Here is a 21,566-nt window from a genome sequence, read left to right on the forward strand (position 1 = left end):
TTACAACAGGATTATTTATTTATTTATCGTATTGTTCCAACTGCTGGCTCAGCACCTGTTATATTAGACATGGTTTTTTATAGTAATTTTATTTTATTAAATGTATATTGCTTTTAATAATTAATTTAAAATATCATATTGATCTAAGGGGGCACAACAGTTTCATTAGCATTGAACATAGCATTGGAGATTATGCAATCTACAGGTGCTGTATATGTGTGAAGATTGTAGTCTGGCAACGTTCAAACTATTCGTAGAGGTTACTTTTAGTAATTTTAGTAATTGTTCAAAAAAATATACAGTATTGGAATTCTATCGAATGATGCGCATGCGCAGTGTTCTGATTGAATGCTTGCGCACCAAACTTCTGATGTATTTGACAATGTTATCAGCCTTAAAATCAAAATTAAATAAGTACTTTGAGTTATTGCAAAATTACAATTAAAAATATAGAAACTTTGCATGGTCTGATTTCACTTCATTCAATTCCAGTAGACAGAAGAAAGAAAGAAACAAAATATCGAATTGAATCAAGTTTGAGATAAATAATTCAGACGAAACTCGTTTACAGAAACGAGTGTCATATTTATTTATGTATTTATTTCTGACAAATAGTAATCCGAATTCTGATTTATATTCATTTAGTATGTTTACATCTGAAAATGAGTAAGGATTCTCAGTAGTAGAATTATTTCGTTTTGTATGTCGCATTGGGAAATTCAACAACGAAAAGCCTGCAAATGATTTTAATAAACTTTGATTATAATAAAAGTGCAAGGTAGTTTTATATTTCGTGAGAACTGCACAACTCAGAAAGATTTTCTGATTATCTTGATGTATGTAGATTACAATTTTGCTATTTCCTTGCACTTTTTTTTTTATTTATCTAGCAGCCAGATGGATCACGTATATAAATTATGATTATAATATTGTGTTAGATTCCTTGAAGAATCAATTTGTACTCTGTGTACTTATATGATGCTTCTAAACGTTGTACGCTTTATATGTAGAACTTTTGTATAAATTAAGGACATCTCTCTCTCTCTCTCTCTCTCTCTCTCTCTCCCCTCCAGGTCTCTAACATTCTGTAATTTTGATCTTTGTTTATTTAATTTAAAAAAAGAATTCAGTTACTTTAAGGTAGGAAAAATATGATTCCGTTTTTTCTGTTATTGTTTTTGTTGATTGGTTGGAATTATTTACGTTTTTATATTATTGTAAATAGGCGGACATATAATTAGGTCTGAATTTTCTTTCTTGGGAAACAGATCCCATTCATTTTTAGAATACATTTTATATTTTTTATATATTATAGAAATCTTGAAGCCGAAGTAGATTTATTTAAATGACAATTCGCCGCTTAACCAACAGATGGCGTTTCTTCTTCTTCTTCTTCTTTTTTTTTTTTTTAATCCGTAGAGATAATGACCGGATAACTGCACATAACAATTTTTTTTATGTGCACATATACAGTCATGATTTCTATTTATTCAGATTTTTCATTTTCATACAGACGTTTGTTTTATATTGCGCGTATACGGTCATAATTCCTCATACAAAGTCACTGTTTTAACGACCTAAAAGAGATTGGACAGTTGTTGGATAGCCAAAACGGCTAGTTAATTAGGATGTGCATCGAACTGACGGCAGCTCCACAGTGGCAAAGTACAGAGTATCTATAACGATCCGTGTCAATTCATCATTGAAAATTTCAATTACATTTTGCGTCTTGTATCATACAGAATAAATTCCAAATCGGTAAGCGTAATTGTTAATTGTGATATAATATTTACATCCAGGTTTTATTTTATTTGAGGACAGTTTGAGGACACAGAGGCAATGCTACAGCCGCATTGGCAGTAACTGCGGCTGTAGCATTGCCTCTTTGTTGTTGATAGCACTGCAGTACTCTCGGGGTTAGCACATTCCGTGAGTGCAGTGCAAATCCAGGTATTCAGATATAGCTGCAGGAACAGTCACATCTGAATATCAAATTAATTATTGATATAAGTCTGTGAATATTAATTTAATTACTCTGATTTTTATACACCTGAAAACATTGATATTATAGAAGCGATATAGTTGGTTTACGAAAAATATTTTATGATCTTCCCTCATGAAAGCGAAAAGTTTTGTATCATTTTAATTTAAAAAAAAAACATATAAATAATCGGATATAACTATTGGAGTCAGCGGTAAAAGTTGAAGGGCAGAGCCAGTTGTATTACAAAATGATTGAATAGCAGAGCAGTAGCGTCATATCCTGGCTTCTCAGTAGCTCATCATTAACGAGTTTTGCAACTATTAGAGAGCCTCGCAACTATCAGCGAAGTCAACAGTGCGCAGCTATCTTAATTAGAGCTCAGGAAACTTGCTTTTATACTTATGGGCCATATTTGCATCCAGATTTATAATAAAGGCCAAACGTTCAGCTGTCAGGTGATAGAGAAAAAAAAAGAGAGAACAGATACATTGTCAATTTATTTATTTGCACAGTTACGTAATATGTAACTGTACAAATTACGTATTACATATTACATATTACAAATTACGTTATATTACGTATTATTTAAGGTTCATAATTCTTAAAATGACTTGGATAACAATTATAGCAAAACCTCGCTTAACGTGATTAAATAATCCGTCGATTAATACTCGCTAAGCGAAGTAGCGTTAAGCGAATACATAAACAATAGGAATAATCATAATTCATCCATCAGTTAGTGTAAATTTTGAAAACAAATTACAGTATAAGCTATCTTAGAGGTTAAAATCGTCAAAGATAATAAAAATCAATTGCTTAAATTTATATTTAATATCTAAACATTTGATTGAGCTACTTTTTTTTTACAAAAAAATAAGCAAAGATAATGTAAAAATAATGTTGGATTCAATATCCACTTAATTTGAATAATTAAGTAAAGATCTTTGAATCGTGCTCGACTTTTTCATCTTGCCATGCAATTTGCGATAGCTGGCGATCCTTTATCGAGATTTCGGCGGACTTCGAAGCTTCGTTCCATATCAGGATCAGCATCAAACAAAATTTCCTTAGCATGCTCAATGTGATGGAAAACTAGCTCAAGTTCTTTTGCGGTTAGCTTCTTTTCGTAACATTCTCTTCTTGTTCGCACTTCTTATCTTCTTCTTTTTCTTCTTCTTCATATGCACGCTGTTCTTCTAGTTGAAAGAGATCATTCTCGCTTAGCTGTTCTGAATGGGAATCGAGCAAGTTTCTCACATCTTCATTATCCAGTTCATTAAATCAAATTTCTTTTCCAATTGTGCTGATTTCTTCAATAATGTTAGATCTTGGATTTTGCGCACGATAAACTAACATAGGCTTGAGTTTAAAGTCGTCTTCTGCATTACATCCTGATAAAAGCGTAAGATGATCTTTAGCTACTATATCTTGGTTGAGATGCTTCAGGTTTAGCTTACAAAGTTTTTGTTGGCATACGCTTCCAAAAGAGACTAATTTCGTCGACGTTTAATATTTGCAGATTGTCATAATCATCCTTCTGAATTATCCTTTGCAATTCTTCAGGAAACTTGGCTGTAGAATCTTTATCAGCAGTAGTAGATTCCCTAGTTATTCTTACGCTATGCAGTCCAGTTCGATTTTTAAAACGGTCAAACCATCCTAAATTCGCAGTGAGGCTTTCACATTCCTCATGAAATTTGGTCTCTTTCAATGAGGTAAAAACATCGAGAGCTTTTTCCTGAATACTCCCTGTACTAAGAGGTATTCTTTTTTTAGTTATAATCCTCAATCCAGAGTGATAGAAGACCTCCATCTCGATCAGTAAATGGCTTCTATTTCGGGTGATCTGCACATGCTGACAGAAGCAGTAGCAAATTCCCTTGTTCTTTGCATTCTTTGCTCTTATTTAACATAGTCCAAGTGTAGACTCGTTGTATCCCAGGTTTTGTACAATCATTGTAATACTAGCGCCACTTTCATGTCTCCTAATGACTTCCAGCTTTTCCTCTAACTGCAGATTGGCGACAAAATTTTGTGTAACGTAAAATTTTGCATAACGTAAAAAAATCGCGTTAAATGATTAATAGTATCACTTCACTCAATCTCGCTAACTGATCATCGCGCATACCGAATTCACGTTAAGCGAGATTTTCCCGTACTCTTATAATTTTATCTTGCGCTCAACCTAATAGCTTGTAGCAGTGACAGACAAATATAGAAGGGAAAATGACTGATATTAGGTATTAAAACTATTAAAGAAACTTGACATTAGTGGTATTTCTGAAAGCGAATGTGAAAATGCATCTCAGTGAACATCGAAAAACAGGGAATAATGTTTTCTTTTAAAAATTCATTACCGACAACATTTCTTGCAGATGGTTCATCAAGAGATCTTCCACCTGTCGCATTTCAATTAATTAGGAAAACGTATATTGTGCTTGTGATGTGTGGCACAAATGCAGATTGACTTATGTTGGAGATAAGGATTCTTCTCCCAACATTAAGCAGACCAAGGCTTATTGTGTGTTAATTCAAATATAACTGTAAAATTAACAAAATTTTACTTTTATTCAGTAGCTCATTCACAAAGATTTAGAATATTGAGCGATGAATACTAAATATAACTAAATATTTTTATTAACAGATTTTTAGCAATTAAAACATATCATTAAAAAAAAAGAAACCAGGAAACCGAACACTGGAATCTCACATTAATACAAAGTATAATGATTTCGGTTAGAATCAATGCAAAATTTTGAAATACTTACCGTGTACAAAAAATTTTGGCGGACGTTGACACTATATATAACAAAATTGTTTCGTTCGTTTGGTTGAATACGACAGATGTGGAATTCGACAATGCATATTACATTGCCGTAGCACAGCTCGCTGTAAAATCCTTCGCACTACTTTAAATAAAAGTCTTTTATAGGCGGTACGAGCGCCGAAACTCAAGTAAATATTTCGAAAGTTTGTCTCTGATTAGTTTTGATGCAGTTCATAACTATGAATTATTATTTTAATGTCAGGCCGGAAATTCGGTGGTTATTCGATTAGAATTAATGTACTTAGAAGACCAGATGCGTGTGTCTTCTCTAAACCTAATGGTTGGCGGTGTAGCAAAGTTACTTTACTTTCCCGTTGGTTTCCCGTTACTCCCTTGTCCCTAGTTTTGAGGGATGTAAAACCTGGGTTTCCCGGAGGAAAAAATCCTCTACTTCCATGTGAGTACAGCTAACTCATCTTTTATTGAAAAGTCCTGATAAAATTTTTCGCGCCACAGACGGAACTCGAACCGAGTTCTTTCCAACTAAAGGACTCTGTCTCGAACCCAACTGAGCTACAGAGGGACTCAGAAGGCCAGAAAAGAGCAGAAAATTGTCTTATTTGGTGGATATGCATTTATTTAGTTTTGACTATGTTTAACAGCATTTTGTGCTCATCTCAAAACCTCTAGTTAAATCATTTGTCCAATGATTTAAGTAAATCATTGTCGAAATCAGCAGATTTTGACAATGTCCGTAGCTGACATTCGAAATTATTCAAGAGATGAATGATGGAATTGGAAGAAAAAATTATGCAAGGAAGATATCAGAATATCAACAGAGTGCTAATCTTGCATGGTTTTAAACGTACTTCTTATTAAAGTGTTAAATGCGTGTTAAAATAACATGCATTTAACAAGTTATGTGACAAAACGCGCCAGAGATAGGCACTCCACGTTTACACTTTCTATTGGTTTTTAAATCGACGCCATCGATCTCCATATTCGTTTATTGACGGTTTAAACATTCTAATAATAATAATAATAATAATAATAATCGTGTTTTATTTTGCTTTTCCAAGTTGTAAAAGGGTAAATTTCGTTTTCGCATTTGGATGTTGGTGACTAGTTTTACCTTAAACACTAAAATATCAAGTAGGATGGGAGAATAGAAGTTTTGCACCTTCTTTCGTGCTCACGTGTCAAGGGAATCAGATTGTCCCCCGGGGGCAGAATGTTGCTGCTTCAGCTCGGGTTGACTACAATTATCCCACTAAGGTCAATTGATTTTTCGAGTAGTTACCTTTGAAGGTTAAACTGACAGAAATGAATCGAACAACAGACGACAAGAAGACGCGACGAAGTAGCATTTTTCCTTGCTAAAACGATAAGCGAAGCCAGTCGAGAGTCAAAGGTTATTTGTTGTTTCCGCGAGAGATTCTTCCAAGTCCGCTACCGAAGGTGATACAATCATCGGATTGTTGTATGAAGATCGATAGCGTCGTGTCGATTTAAAAACCAATAGAAAGTGTGAACGTGGAGTGCCTATCGCCGACGTGTTTTGTCACATAACTTACCTGAAAACTAGACACACCTCAGTTATGTTGTGCAAACATGTACGTCGATACGAAGCAGGGGGTGAAAGATGAAGTTCGCCTCCGCCTAAGGCTGCTTTTATGTAGTGTAATGATTCGCTCGGTCACTGAGAGAATAGAACTTATCGTTTCTGTACGTGAAATGCTTCTTCTTAAAAATAAATGTCAAGGTTTCTTCCGGAGAGATCGGCAAATTAATAAACTTTAGTTACTTTAGTTTTTATAAATTCGAAAATGAATTAAAAAGTCATGTTTCATTTTTGTTTGTGAGTTAAAACTATAATTCCTTTATATAGAATGTAAAAAATCTTCAAAATCAACTTTCGGTTGTTGAGTTATGGACCAAGATTGTAATCCTACCGAGCTTACGATATAACTCAATTCTTTCACTATTATGAGAATGGATTAGACAGAAATTGGCCACTTAATAAAATATGTGTGTGTGTGTGTGTAAGAGAGAGAGAGAGATACAATAACAGTACAGTATTCTTATTCTTGACAGAGAGTGTGTCAGTAATTAGCAACTAGGTACCAGAATGCAATAGAATACCTAACAGAGGAACTTTGCCAATTGCAAACGTGTCATGACTTGTCCATGGCATTAATGAACGTAAGCTAAACATTGCTCCAAGCGATAAGTGCTGTAATTGACAGGCAGTTAATGGAATGAGATTACTCGTATTATTATTATTATTATTATTATTATTATTATTATTATTATTATTATTATTATTATTATATCATGCATTACTGCTATTGTCTTATTCTAACCACAGACCGTTTGCGGATCTGTATTAGGAGAAAAAAAGAAAGAAAAGAAACAGGCTGCCACAAGGAAAGAAAGAATCTCTGGATTAGCATAGCCTGGATAACGCGTTTTAAATCCAGACAGGATATAAACTAAAATATTTCTTCTCATGAAAGAGTCGTGTGTCGCATCCACTCAGTTATGACGCGTCGTTATTCTAAGAAGAAATATTTAATCTGCTGCAGAAACTAGAGTGTTACTAAATGAAGTATTCCTTGTGTGAGAAATACGCAGTTTTTTATTAGCGTTCCATTTATCATTGATTTCAATTTTTATAATTTTTACGTAGTCTGGTGACTTTCTTCAAGCCCTCAATAAACTCACACCAGGCGAAGAAATTCATCTACCACCCAAGGAGCATCACAAGCATCCATCATGCTTACAGCTAGATTTGAACTCGCATCCTGTTGGTTGGCGTATCCGCTCTCCAATAGCATTCAGGGCTGGCATCAGGCCAGTCCTGAATGCTGCAGTTTACTGTGTAGGGTTAGGTTAGTTAGTTAGAGGCAGAGACGGAAGGTAATTTTTACCTCCTACCAATCAGCTTTTTATTATTATTTTTAAATAAGCGCTTGACAGATTCGAACACTATTATAACTGCCTTCCTGCCAAATGTACAGTGTCTTTTTGTTTCAAACCACAGTAAGACCACTTCCCTGCTTACTGGAGGCCTGAAGTGGCTTGGAATAGTTTGATATCCAGAGCAGGATTCCTCCATTACCTTACTCTTAGCCTACTCACAACACTAAAAAGGTTTTTAATAAACGAAATTAAGACAGCGTCCCATCTTCCATATGAGTTGTGGAGTTTTCGTGCGCTAATAAAGGAGCAAACCAATCAACTCTGCAGCGCGGATTTTCAGAAATAATTGGCTGATTGCCTGTAAAAGAACATTTCTTCTCGACTGTAACTAAGATTATTCTAAGCATGAGAGTTTATTAAGTAGAAAATTTCCTGTGCATATTTGAAAAATCCTGATATGTCAGATTATATTTTAGGGGTCTTTTGCACTCACACGAACTTATTAGCAGTATAAAAACGAATGTGCATAAGTCGTTGTCATTGCCTTGAGCTTGGAAACGAAAAGAAAGTTTGATTTTGAATGAAATTTTCTACTTCTATTTTTTTTACATTATATTTGAGTTTTTAATAATCAGTGTATATGAACTCACTTTGGTTGCTAATGGATGTTGGTTCTTTTGCAACGGAAAATTCAACTCATTAATCAGAATAATCCGAATAGACGTTGTCGGATAAGAAGCTTGTGGGATGTCGCTGTGAAAATAACCTCAAGCTTGTTTTAAGTGAAAAGAAACGTCTATTTTATTTTTATTATTTTTATTTTTATTGTTTCTTCGATGTCGTGCGTGTACGGACTCATCATTAGTTGATATTTCCTGGAGGAAGGAAAATATTTTAAAAAATCGCCGAAGTGAATTTTCTTTGATAATAAACTGGCGAATACTGATAATCTCTCAGGGATCATTTCTGCAGCAAATTGTTCGCGGCGCAGTTAATAACGATTAGTTCCTCCTGTTATTGGCATCATTCGAAAGTCATACGTCAGCCCCACAGGTACTTTCATAATACGAACTTGCCATTCTGGTTTATCATGCAGAAGGAACTAATTTCATGCATTGATAATACTTTCACGTATTGTGAATCTCTCTCTCTCTCTCTCTCTCTCTCTCTCTCTCTCTCTCTCTCTCTCTCTCTCTCTCTCTCTCTCTCCTTCTCTCACAGGCGCACTAGCCAGAGGCAACATAACTTTTCTCTTCACACCTTTGTAAGCGCATGCATGAGAATCGCGTACTCCAAAGGATTAGTTTCATTAAAACAGTCGTATTTAAATGTGTTGGAAAGGGTGCTGACTTTCTAATTGTCCCCTTAGAAATGCTCATTACGTCAGAATTACGTTTACATTATAGTTGGATATGGAAATCTAGTTCCTTATCCCAACAAAAGCATTTCTAACATCATGTGCGACGGATTGTTTAAATCCTCTCTACTATGAATCTCTTGGTCATGCCAATTTTTGGATTCTTAAATAACTTTAAGAAAACAAAACGATTTGTTTCCATCTTATTATGTTTGTTTTTCGTGTAAGTTCCGTGTGATGGTATTTCGTTACATACTGCGGCTTTTGCATTGAGTTCGTTTCAATACATCAACTGATATTCATTTGTAGAGCGAATCCAAAACAAGAAATGTTATTCAATATGTAATACCGTCCATGAGCAGAAGATTGGGAGGAAAGAAAAAAAGTGCCATTTGATTGTTTTGTTGATCATGAAAGTAGGAGGAACGATGAGTAAAAATGCGTTCCAACTAGCAAAAAAAAAAAAAAGTTCAGCAATATTAGATTGCGGTATTAAAAGATCTGAGAGATGTCGTAAGAACAAAAAGTGGCGAAATGGAAATTGGCCTTTCCATGACAATGTCATCGCTCATTCTAACATTACCTATCTAGTAGTTTCGTGCCAACCACACTGGGAACTTTCGGATGAACGAAACGTTGATAAGCACATACCCAAGCGAACAATTTCGAAGACGATAATATATATTTAGAGGAAGGTTTATCTTCTTCGGTTTTAGCTCCGGTGTAACATTTTTTTTATTAGACACGTGTGTATATAGAAATATTATAAGGAAAAGCTTTAAAAATGCAGTGACTTCGTCCTTATATGGTTCTACTGCATCCTGTCTGTTATTCATCGATTGGATTTATGACTAAAATGAGTGTCTTGATTTTAATGTCGTCATTTCTAGGATGAGGATGAGGAATGGAAAATCGGTGGGCCCCGACAGAATTCCAGTGGAGGCATGGAAGGCACTGGGGGAAGAGGGAATTGACCTGCTGTGGGACCTGTTCATGAAAGTTTGCCAACAGGAAAATATACCCGAGGAATGGAGGGAGAGTACTCTTGTTCCCATCTACAAGTGTAAAGGGGATGCACAAGACTGTAAAAATTACAGAGGAATAAATTTGATGTCCCACACAATGAAGATCCTAGAAAGGGTTCTTTTTGGTAGATTGAGGAAGGAGGTGGAGATTGCAAAGGAACAATTTGGCTTCATGCCTGGTAGATCAACAACAGATGCTATCTTTGGGTTACGACAGATGATGGAAAAATATCGAGAGAAACAAAGGAAGCTACATCTGGTATTTATTGATCTGGAGAAAGCATACGATAGAGTGCCAAGGCAAGAAGTCTGGAGGTGTCTGAGGGAGAAGAAGGTGCCGGAGAAATATGTCAGGTTGGTGCGGGAAATGTACAGAAATGTGAAGACAAGTGTTCGGACCTGTTTGGGACAGACAGAAAGTTTTCAAGTAACAGTTGGCTTGCATCAAGGGTCAGCATTAAGTCCGTTTCTGTTTAATATTGTGATGGAGGTGGTAACAGAGGAGGTGAGAGAAGATGCGCCTTGGACAATGTTGTATGCAGATGACATCTTGCTGTGTGTAGATTCAAGAGAAGAAGCGGAAACTAAACTGGAAAGATGGAGAAAAGTACTGGAAGAGAGAGGTATGAGACTGAGCAGAAGTAAGACAGAGTATATGTGTTGCGCAGTGGGCGGCGGCGGCCAGGAGACAGATCTGGAGCTGGAAGGAAATGTCATCAGGAAGGTGAGAGACTTTAGATACTTAGGTTCAACAGTGGAAGAAGATGGAGGAGCTGAGAAGAAAGTGGGATGCAGGATACAAGCGGGTTGGAGGAACTGGAGGGAGATGGCTGGAGTGTTATGCGATAAGAGGGTGCCGATCAATCTGAAAGGCAAAATTTATAGGACAGTAGTGAGGCCAGCTATGGCGTATGCTATAGAAACTGTGACCCTGAGGAAAAATAACATCAACAGGATGGAAGTAGCAGAGATGAGAATGCTTAGGTGGATGTGCGGTGTGACCAGAAAGGATCATCTGAGAAATGACTATGTCAGGGGAACAGTGAAAGTTACGAACTTAGGAGCGAAAATACAGGAGGCAAGGTTGAGATGGTTTGGTCATGTGATGAGGAGGGAGGACGAATATGTGGGAAGAAGGGTCATGCAGATGAGTGTGCAAAGAAGGCGGAAGCGTGGGCGGCCAAAGAAGAGATGGAGGGAGCTGGTAGAAGAGGACTTGAGGATGAAGAACTTGGATGTGGTGACAGCCCAAGACAGGAAGGTGTGGAGGAGACTCATTACAAACAGTGACCCCACTTAAGTGGGAGAAGCTGCAGAAGAAGAAGAAGATTTCTATGCATTTAGTTTAAAGTATTTAAACCTTCCTAATGAATATGTGTGAGAGAGAGGAAACAAATTAATTGTTTTTTTATTCTTAAGAAGCTGCTGTATTTAAATGTTCCATCATCTCTGTTTTGTTTCTCTCTCTCTCTCTCTCTCTCTCTCTCTCTCTCTCTCTCTCTCTTTCTCTTTCTCTCTCCCTCTCTCCTTCTCTCTCCCTCTCTCCATAATTCAGGAAACGTTCTTCCTAAAAATTAGAAATAAAAAATTTTAAAAAAAGATAACCACCATTAACTCATTGTGGATGGTTTAAAGTTTTTTTTTATTATTTAATTGATATTTTACATAATCAGGAAACTCTTCCCTAGAAACAGAAAAATGAAGCTTTTTCAAGCAAATTTCGGTTCAAGCAGTAGAATGGGGGAGGAAGTCTCATATGGACAATGAAATTCATCTCCTACTTAACGACATTCACAAAACCTCCGTTTTCCGGCCAGGATTCGAACCCGCAGTCTGCTGGTTGGAGAACGAGTGTTGTGTGCAATCCAGGCTCGCGAATGCATCAATTGATCCAGTAGGTTTGGTGAATGGAATGAAATTTTGATTTCACGAAAAAAAATTACTTTTAAAAAAATTACAAACAAAATCTAAATTGAAACTGCTGTTTCCGAATTTCATTTTGGTATAATTCTTAATTTTTCCCCTTCGGTTTTTCCAGGGCTTCCCACGATGTAAATCCAGATTTGACTTTAAAAAAAAGTTAAGAATAATTACATCACTTGCTTCTTCTTTCACTACGCGTTATTCCCGCTTCCTTTGCAGGGTCCGCGTGTTACTTAGATGCGACTTCTTGTTAGTACCACTGCAAGCCGACCTGTCGCCTAGTCTGCCGCTGGACGTATATTTTTTTGTAGCAGCGTATGTTCACGGGGTCGGTTTGCCTGCTTGCGGGATGAAAAACACCAGACAAACTGACGGAAAAAACCCTACTGCCCGCGCCCAAGACCGGCTAACTTGGCTATGCCTGAGGAAGATCCTCAATTTCCTCACGTCGTCGACGGGAATCGAACCCAGGACACTCCTTCCCCAGGCATATGGTTGCGAAGCACAAAGCCACTAGGCTAACCGCGCGGAATAATTAGATCACTTTATAAGACGAAAATGAATAAAATGGTTAACATGTTTAGGAATACTTCAGGAATATGTTTATATGTCAACAAATTCACAAAAATCTTGATTCTTTACAGGCCGTACAGAATATATCGCAAAGTAACTCCATTTTTAGAAAGATCGATTGTAAGCATAAAGCGCAGTCGAAACCTTATTTAGCATTTGTAATGCTCACGTACCGGCCATGAAATTAGAAACTTTTATTTAGTAGCGTGTTGAACCACCTTTATTTCGAATTACAGCACCTATGAATAGATTCCAGAAATGTTGGATTGCATCTACGTCTACAACAAACCAGGCATTCAGATGACAGTCCTCTAACTGGTTGCTCAAATTTGACGGAAGAGGACTTTGCTCCCGGATCTGTTTTTCTAACATGTCTCATACATTCTCAACGGGGTTCAGATCCGGGTTATGTGGTGGCCAGGAATGATGGTGGAAGTCCCTGTCATGCTTTCTAAACAATTTCTGCGCGATGGACAGCAGCAACCATCACCAGAAAGTGATGCTTGTTTCATGTTTAAAAAATCAACGTTGCAGTGGAGTAGATCGCCAACAATGTTCGGATATTCCTTGAAAGACATTCGACCTTCCGGCAATATCAGGAGACCTGTTCTGTACTAATAGAACATGCTCGACATAACGACATCACCTCCAGAACTTTGAGTTGTGTTTGCAAGGCAAGCTGGATTCGTTGCTTCATTGGGGTTCTTCCCATCACACTCTGTTCACTGTCGGTACAAAACAAGATATATACCGTGACTCGTCAGACCACATAACGTTTTTCCACTCTTCCGTTGTCCAGTTCCTGATACCACTGTAGACGATTTTTCTGGTTCTTCGCAGAAATCAGTGGTTTCCGTAAAGGCATGCGACTGCAAAACTTTTTATGTTAAGAAATTGACTGAAGCATTTAATGAAGGCTGTTTCCGACCCCTCTCTCACCTAACTGTGTTGTTTGTCCGTACAATCCTTCTCAGACGACTGGGATCTCGTTCCGGAAAGAATATCTTAGGACTACAGTTACGCCTCTTAGATAAATAGTTTTTTTTTTTTTTTTTCCACTGGTTAAACACCCGGGATATCTCATCTTTTGGGAAACCAGTCGGCTGTGTTGTTTTCGAAATCGTGCCAGCTAGACACTCACAATAAGCCCTTTATCGGTCTTTGAAGGATCCTTTATTTTTCCCATTATGATCAACACTAAGGATTCTTAAATAGTTACCTAGAATACGCGGTAGAAGTCCAAGTATTTTGCATATACGCTGCATAAGTGACGTTTACATACATCTTCATGAAGGTTTCTAATTCAGTGGCCTTATGTGTATGATACATGCAAGAATGTACACGCTATTTTGGGGTGGGGGAATCCTACATACATTCCTTTTTTTCTAGCTGTTTGAGGTCAATTATTTTTTGTCCTTTGCTAAATATATTTTGTAAAAATGCATTTTTCAAACTACCGAGCGAAATATTTATTTAAAGTACTAAATCGTCTAAATACATTACCGTTATTTTTTTTTTCTTGTAAATGCATTTCTAATTTGATTATAATCTGTTTTGCAAATCTTTCTTGGTGTTGCTGTACAATGGATCCGCACATAGTTGTAATGGCCTGCGATTCGATTTCAAGAGCACTAGGATTTTCTTTTTCTTTTTTTTTTCTTTTTTTTTTTTTTTGGTTTATCTGTTTCGTTACACGAGACACTGAAGTCCTGGCTGAGAAAACTCCAAGACATAAAGATCATGCACTGTGAGTTTGGTTATAAGTAGTACAGAAACTACGAAGTTTGCTACGAGTCTGTTGTAAAGCAGAACGTCGATAAATTCTGATGTGAAGGCAAAGACTTTCATTCCTATGAGGATTACTTCGGTATTGAGGCTGAAGTAAGAAGTATCAGATTGAAATTAATGGCGCAACCACTGGCGGCAACAATAAAGGAGATCATCTAAGTTGCGCCTTGGTAATAGTAAACAACGCAGTCATTCTGAATCTTATGTTGTTTACGAATTCCAGATGGGATGGTCATTGTAATCTGTTTATTCTTATTGTCTTTAGTTGGTCTCTTGTGTTCACTCTCCTAATCGTAACATGTTTGGTTCCATGACTGAAGTAATCCTCATAGGACTGAAATCCATTCGTCCTCATTCCACTTCAAACTCTCGGCTTTTATTTAGTGTTACATTAAGCAACAAATCGATACAAATGGTGTAAGCAAAGTTCTCTTCCATTCAACTGAACGTCAGTTTCTGCTTCATGCATTTCTACAAATATTTTCACTTTCATCGTTAATTCCCTCCATTCTTCTCTGATTTTGTTAAAGCACATGCAGTGGCTATGCAGTAATACTCCTCCGCAGTTCAACTGCTAGCAATCCCCATCCTCCTTTAATTCATACTTCTACTAGTGTGTTTTGGAACAGTCTTCCCTCTTCTGTATTGCCTAAAAGGCACAAATTCAGGCATTCAAATCCGATGTTAACAAAGTTTCTTCTTTCTCTTCAACCCATCTAGGGCATTAATATATTATAGGTTTATCCACCTATTCTATGGGATTACAAAATAAAAATTAAAAAAAAATTGAAATCTTTTTTATGATAATCCAATCATGAAAGTTTGGTAATTCAACTCACATAAAGGTCTGCCTTTATCAATGCAATGATTCATGGAAAAATTTTAGACGCGCTCTTCATCCTCGAGTAAGAATTGCCCGCAAAAATAAATAAAGAAAGAAAAAAATATAAGTATTCGTTCAAAATGGACAGGAGTGCTTGGAGAAATCTTTGTAGTTCTTTTCTCCTAATTTAATTCTGTCCTTTCTAACTGAATCTCAATTGCCATGTTCACCAATGAGCACTCACTTCCAATAATTTCATCTTTATGGAAGTGAATTATTCTCGTAAAGGAACAGAATAACTATTTCTGCAATGGCTGTTTTAATAGTTCTTCCTCTGCTTTCACTATTAAGCCATTTGGCAGTGGTGGTGGTGGTGCTGTTTCCAATGCCATCTTCCTCTGCTTCCCTTTCCTTTTGGCAATACCTTCGACAGGGTGTAGCATAGAGGCAGCCTGCCTCACGGCGCGACTTAATAAGGGCGCTCGTTCAGCCATATTGCGGTAGGCGCCGTCGCTACGCTAACAATTCTTGTTGGGGTAGCAAGTGCGGAAAGAAGTTTTTCCAAGCTTAAACTGGTTAAAAATTATTTACGAACAGCAACGACCCAAGAAAGATTGGTTGTTCTAGCAACTACATCGATAGAGGCGGGCGGACATAGCTTGTAATTTAAATTTAGAAGAGCTTGTAAACAGTTTCATTGTGCGATATCCCCGTAGAGAAAACATTTAATTAATATTATTTTGCAATCGTTTTGCATTAATGTTTTTCTTGTAATAAAAACAAAATAGCAGTCGGAGATTTTCTTATATTTTTGTCTTATAATCCGTCAGGATTATAAGACAAAAATAAGATTATAAGACCTTTTGGTCTCCAGTTCTTTACTTTCTTTGCCGATTTGTTATCCTACATTTAATGTAATTTTAATATTTCATCTCACATATTTTTAACTAAGAATATCCTCGCGTGTCTCATGACAGCGTAGAAATCTTTATTCGGTTTTGTCATTTGCTGTCACCGATTCCCTTTCCCTTCTGGCTCTTAAAATCGAAAAAAAAAAGTGAACATGTTGATGCTTTTTTTTTACCCCTTCAATCTCTATATTATCTTCTCCCGTAAAAACTCATCTAAAAGTGCAAAGTAGTTTTCTTGGAGACATTTCATATTTCTAACGCCCTTTAAAATTTTCTAGATCAAAAGCGATAGACATAGAGAAGTATTTATTGTTACAAACAGTATGATAAAAAAGAAAGACTTTGGGAAATGATTTGTTACATTTTTACCGAACTTTTATCTTAAAAAAATTCTCAGAATCTGATTGGGCTGGCTTTTTTAAAAACTAAAATAAAATTGGAACACTTCCTTGACCTCTGAAAGGAAATGAATTTAAATGCTTTCGTGCTAAGTGTAAAAAAGATTAATAAACGAGATTCTTAGAAGCTGATAGAAATGAGTAACAGATACAGTTTTCTCCCAAAGTGAGTTCATGGCTCAGTGCTTGTTTCATCGCTTCTTTTTTTTTCTTTTTTACCATGTTTGTTTATACTGCGTACTTTTATCTTTATGGATGAAAAGAATATTTATTTATTACAGTGAATAAATACTCACAAGCACTCACAAGAGCCGTTTTCGAAGGCTCACAGAATATGTGCGTGCTCTTTCATGAACGATTTATGTATCTCTATAGTTTTATTGCCGTTTATTTGAAGGTCACCGAGGAATCTGTGCAAAGAAGTTTCGCGCATGTCTCTTGAAGGAATATTAACCGTGAACTTCCGTTATAACACATGCACGCATTATAGAGAAACTGATAACGGTTGTAGGTACTGATAGGACAACTTCAGCACGATAGTGCTCTAAGCCTAAAGGGAAGTACTCTCTTCGAATAGAAAGTCCTTTTAATCGTGCTTGAACTTTGCAGTCTAAATGGAGATTAAGTCTACCACACAAATGGTATTGCAGGATCACATTTATAGCAAAGTAAAATGGAAGACTTCCACCATGTACCCACTAATTTTCTTTCCCTTTCAGCGATGCTGTTTCTATTAATTAAGGCGTAAGAGAATATTTTCGCAATAATAGAATCACGGAACACTAGTGATGCCCTCTAGCGGTCATGCATCTATTCCAATTACTCAAGGTTTATCAAAGATGACCGCGAGGTTTTGTGTTTGTAAAACGCGGTGTCATGTGTGATGGGGTTCTTTGCACGTAACCATGGCAACCAGTGACTCTTAAGAACAGCTTCACAAAGGAGAGAATTACGGCGAATGGCTTTCAATATTCCGTTTCGCTGGAAGCTGTTACTTCGAGTGGTGTATCGTGCCGATACGTACGCTGATAATAATCAGTGCAGAGTCTTGAAAAGGATCCGAACACGTCATCAAGTGCCTCATTAAAAGCATCACCGGTGTGGCTTAGCGGTAAGAAGCCACTCCATTGGAGCTGGGACTATTTACAATTCCTTTTGCACTTGGTCCCCTTGTGGCACGCGCTAATCCTGGCGAGTGTGTAATGCAGTGTTGAAGATCGTTCAGGGCGAGTCCTTCCGATGCATTATGACCCACAAACGCTTCCAGTTTCCTGCCCTCTGGGTGTCGAGATAAGGTGTTCAAACACTTGATTCAAGAGTTTCAACGGTCATACAGAAATTCGTTTTTATTTTATTGTTATTTATTTATTTTTGGTATTTGTATTATTAAAACAACAACTTATCGCCTACAAAATGCGATTAAGTTCAAACGGATATGGGAAAGCAAATCAATAAAAAAAAAAAAACATTCTGATACAGATGTGGTGCTAACATTAAACATTTTTCTATATTTAAATATTTCGTGTAAATTTTCTATATGCAAAATATTCTGGTTATGTCCGTCTTTCAATAATAATATTTTCTCACTTCTTTGTAGACTTATTTCTCGTTTTATATTTCAGTTTTTTTCACGATTTCATCTTCTGCAGGATGAAATCAAAACTTGTTTGCCGTATCGCAGGATATGGCCGATCTGGGTGACTGCAACAGCTTTGGGAGGAAGTGCAGTTCTCCCATGGGGACACCACATTACCTCCCTAGGATCACTTCCGCATGCATTCTCCCCTTCAATAAATCACAAGGAGCCAGTCTCAGAATTGCTTTTTTCAAAGAGGACGAATATACATCGAATTCTTCTTATTAGTATTTCTATCCGTATTATTCTTAATCTGCAAATTATATTACTTTTACGTGCAGCATTTCTATGGCTTATACATGATAAATGCTGTCAAATGTGAAGCCAACATGTTCACATCGTTTGATTTTTTGCATACTCACATTGGACATTATAAGGCAGGATATATATATATATATATATATATATATTTTTTTTTTTTCCCAAGATCTTATTTTCACCAAATTATTATTTGGCCATCAGCAGAACGGCCTGATCATTCTAATCTGTATTGATTACTTTACTTATTGGAAGTAAGGGTTGATTTCTTATTTTCAGAGTTCCTGTTTTTAAAACCGCTTACAACACATTGATTAGTAAGATTACTTTAATACTCTTGTGAATAGTTTGCTCTTAATCTTATGATTTTTTTTAATTGGTGCAGAATAGCTCATAAGACTCTTCGCTGGTATTTATTATAGCTTAGATACACTTAACATGTTCCATCAACAAAACTTTTACTTTATTTGGAAAGCTAATGGGAACTGATACGTGCATTGTTTAAAAGGGAGAAAATGAAACACCAAACTGCCAGTGAGCACCGTGAATTTATTTCATATATTTTGTTATTCTTTCCTTCTTTATACTACAAGGTAACTTTAAACAATATATATTCTCTACAGAGTACAAAGAGTGTATGTGGAAATCTTTCCTATCTTTCAACAGACTAGTTATTACAGCTTAAACCATTCGACGAATTTTGATGAAATATGGCATGCAGAAATTGACTAAAAATCGTTACTAAAACATAACGTTTAAGCAATACGGACTATGCCTCTAAATGTCTGTCCATCTCGCGGGCAAAATTAATTATAGTTCGATAGTTCAAGCAGTAAGACAGAGGACATTAAAAGTTAATATTGAAAACACGAAGATTGCATGCAATGTTGGTAAAAAAATAAGTAAAATAAAAAATATTGGGGTTCGAAAGTTTGCGGGAGGACGATAAAAGAATAGATCAAATCTGTGTGATTCAAATAAACAGTCATAAGTAAAAAATGGATCCACCGAAAATGAAATGCAGTCTATATAAATAAATGCAGGCAATGACTAGGCCCAATAGAGAGATGTGGAAGCAAGAATTGGAGAGAATAAGAATTTACTCGGATAAAGAAACTGTTAATATATGCTTGGATATGGAAATCACATTTAACAATTCTAATATTTCGCGCTTTGTAAGAAAATCATTACGGAAAGAAAGAGAGAGAAACTATATATCTACATTCCATTTCAAATTGTGATTATTCGTGTACAGCACAAGTCTCAGTCAATGCTGAATGCGCAAAAGATAACACTACTAGCGTTCAAAAACGATTTAAGAAATCAATATCGTCTCTATATGAATATAAAAAATAACTATTTAAATTGAGACGGTAAATTAATACTTCACAGGATTTCATGACGAAACTTTTAGCTTCTGTGTAGTATCTTCTCCTGGCTCCAATTACTCTCTGTCCGGGGTCGAGGACCGCGATATCAGATTCCAAGCACTTGAAGTAGTCATAGTCTGTGTGTGTTTAATTCTGACTAAGATCATGGCGTCCAGTCTCGCCAAAATAAGACAAATATCATATCAGAAAACGAAAGAGGATCCTCATTGCTCATTAAAATGTACGAAATAAATACAATGTGCTGGAAACGTAAGGAACCCTTGAAAACACGCCGAGACAGTGTTAGGACAAACTATGCTAATTACATGAATCAATTTCTTATTCAATTTGAGAGGGGGGGGGAGAAGAAAGTAATCAGAAAAGTGTTTTGTTTTTAATAATAATCCCAGACGATTAAGAATGCAAATCTTCCGTGGACGTCATATTACGAACATCCTAATCCCCCTCCCCTCCAGTACTCAGGACCAGATCATCTGGGATCCCCTCTGTAGAAACTACGCTGACACTTTGTCAAGTCCCTTCAATCTAGATTGAAAGTCGTAAGACAAAAACAACTGGTGAATCATCGGAGATGGTAGAGAGTACTGTTGTATACTTAAAATAGTGCACAAGTCGAATTATGATACGAATGCTCAAGAAACGGGGGGGGGGAGGGAATAGAGAGAATTCTCAGCAACTGAGCCTTGTATAGAATTATATTAAACTTCAGAGAGATCTCTTTTAGAATAAAAATTCAAATATACGTTAAGGATATGCTGAAATAAAACTTCGGTACTTTTTTGGTGACATTTCATTAATTTATTGGGGCAAAGATACAGAAAAAAGTTAGGGAAGATGGTCCATAAGGTTTGGCTTGTCGAAAGATTTCTTTGTTAGGATGAACTGAAGAAAACATACTTTAAACACGTTATTTGCATACACTATGTCAGCAAAAATACTGGTAAACCAAAGTAAAAAAAATTTTAAAAAGAAAAGAAACTTTTTTTTCCTCGTTTGTTTGATGATGAACAGCCTATTTTTCTACCCACTGTAGTTTGAAAGCCTCTCCCATTGCGGGAGGTTTGAGTCTACTACTCCCATGGTGACCCAGTCCATATTGGGAGAGTATATTTATACTTGGGCGAAGGAATGTATGAAGGTGGAAGACAATCACAAACATCCATGCCTACGCGGGATTCGAACCCGCAGCCTATTGGCCGGAGAGCGGATACGCTAACCACTCGGCCAACCAGGCCAGCCTCGTTTGTTTAATATGGTGGAAACCCACCAATGATCTTAATTACAGCAAAAATTGTACTTCATGCGGTTTGTCATCAGATCGCGAAAATTTAGTATCACTCGAATAGAAGATGACATTCACTCACTACTCTTCACATTTCTCGACGTCGTTTAAGAATGTTCAATGAGACCGAGATTGGAACTCAGAGAGTCAGTTCATGCTGTCAAAACCACACTGACCACACTTCGTTTTGTGTGGATGGGAGGGGACACATTCAACAACAATCCTTCATCACAGCGCTGCATACAACACACAGCCTACTCCTTCTGAAAAGGTTCCGTGCTGACACCACACTTCCCCACGAGATGAAAGCGCCAGTAGTACATTGACTTGTGCTCCTGATAATGCACTCCTCTCCCCTATTCTCCTATAAAGTCGATTTTTCTCTGCGCCACCACAACATTCACTTTACATTAGTCATCACAAGAACTCAGTTTTCCAAGGAATTCTTTCTGACGAGTGGTCACGAGATCGCACGTGTTCGTTGACCTCCTCTGGCAATTTGAGGATAGTTTGGCCTGACAACGTTTT

At 36.7% G+C, this 21,566-nt stretch overlaps 1 protein-coding gene across 2 annotated transcripts in view; it reads left to right on the forward strand.

Moving 5' to 3' along the window:
* LOC150094093 (calcium/calmodulin-dependent protein kinase kinase 1-like) overlaps window positions 1–21,566 on the forward strand; it is a 349,079-nt gene that overhangs the window by 154,332 nt on the left and 173,181 nt on the right. The window lies entirely within an intron of this gene.

The sequence above is a fragment of the Typopeltis vanoorti genome, chromosome 22, assembly GCF_054136105.1.
Source record: "Typopeltis vanoorti isolate ZY-2024b chromosome 22, IOZ_Tvanoo_1.0, whole genome shotgun sequence".
Lineage (NCBI taxonomy): Eukaryota > Metazoa > Arthropoda > Arachnida > Uropygi > Thelyphonidae > Typopeltis > Typopeltis vanoorti.